Source organism: Mus caroli, chromosome 3 (genome assembly GCF_900094665.2).
Source record: "Mus caroli chromosome 3, CAROLI_EIJ_v1.1, whole genome shotgun sequence".
NCBI lineage: Eukaryota > Metazoa > Chordata > Mammalia > Rodentia > Muridae > Mus > Mus caroli.
In genome coordinates this window covers 27,535,799-27,537,251 of record NC_034572.1, presented here as the reverse complement: position 1 = coordinate 27,537,251, position 1,453 = coordinate 27,535,799, and positions in this window count along the sequence as shown.

Here is a 1,453-nt window from a genome sequence, read left to right as displayed (position 1 = left end):
ACAATTTGTTGTTCCTCTTCCTTCCAGGCATCAAATTCAGTTGTTAGATTTAGCAGGTGTCTTTACCATCTTGCCAGTTCTGAAAAAATTTTCTCTTTACCTAGGTCTGCTTTTCCAAAAGCCATTAAGCTTAACTGTTTAGGATCCACTAAAGCAGCAATTTAAGGCCTATTAACTCAATGGGATCTGGTCTCATGCTAAATTCATCAACAAGAACAAAACTGAATGGCATTAACTTGTTCTCTTCAGTCTTTGATTTCTATCAGTTAAAATACACCTTAAAAAAAATTAAGTTGGGGCTGGTGAGATGGCTCAGCAGTTAAGAGCACTGACTGCTCTTCCAAAAGTCCTGAGTTCAATTCCTAGCAACCATATGGTGGCTCACAACCATCTGTAAACAAGATCTGACGCCCTCTTCTGGTGTGTCTAAAGACAACTACAGTGTACTTACATATAATAAATAAATAAATCTTAAAAAAAAAAAAATTAAGTCTGCTTCCTGAACGTCAAATTCCTTGAATTAGATGTTTCCCAACAAGCATAAACAGAATTACCAAGAAGCTTAGAGTGAAGCTCTGAAAAACACTTCAAGGACAAAGGCTCATTGTGTGCAGTGGTGTAACAGAGCTTTAGGCTGTAGTCTAAACCTGGGTAATTCAACCTTGGCTTATTGGTACCTTGCTGCTGTCTTACAAGAAACTACTCAAACTGCTAAGATCCTAAGCTTTATGGGATATTTAACTGGTTATAATTAGATGAAGTGAGCTTCTAGGAATACAGGCAATCAAAATAGAAATACTGAATTGTGAACTGTTCGTTGAGTGACCCATTCTCAGTGTTCTGGTTTTACTTGGGACAGGATTTTACTCGATAGGGTGGTCTTGAGCTATCTACATCAGCCTCCTAAAAGGTAAGGTTCCAGGTCTGCTCCCCTGTCCATTTGTTTTGAGGCAAGAGCTCAGGTGATCTCTGTTCCACTTCTTGTCTGACACTCATCCTCACTTAGGTAAGGATGATCTCAACTGCTAATCTTCCTGCTTCCACTTCCCAAGTGCTGGGATTACAGGACTGTGCACTGTTATCCACCAGGCAAAGGTTCCCATGGTTCTTGATGTTGTATTACTACTCCTGAACCATACTGGTATATTGTTAGTATAATACAATGATATACACTGTTGTTCCCTTGATACTACTATTTTAGAGGCTATTTATTGCATTATGTTCCCTCTAATTCAAATTCTGAAGTTGTTACTTCAGGTACCTCAGGATGTAACTCTTTTGAAGACTTTAATTTAAAAAATGAAATTTACCTATGTGTTTGAGTGAATGCCACATGTGCAGGAGCCTGCAGACACCATAAGAGGATACCAGATAGCTGGGTGTGGTGGCGCACGCCTTTAATCCCAGCACTCGGGAGGCAGAGGCAGGCAGATTTCTGAGTTCGAGGCCAGCC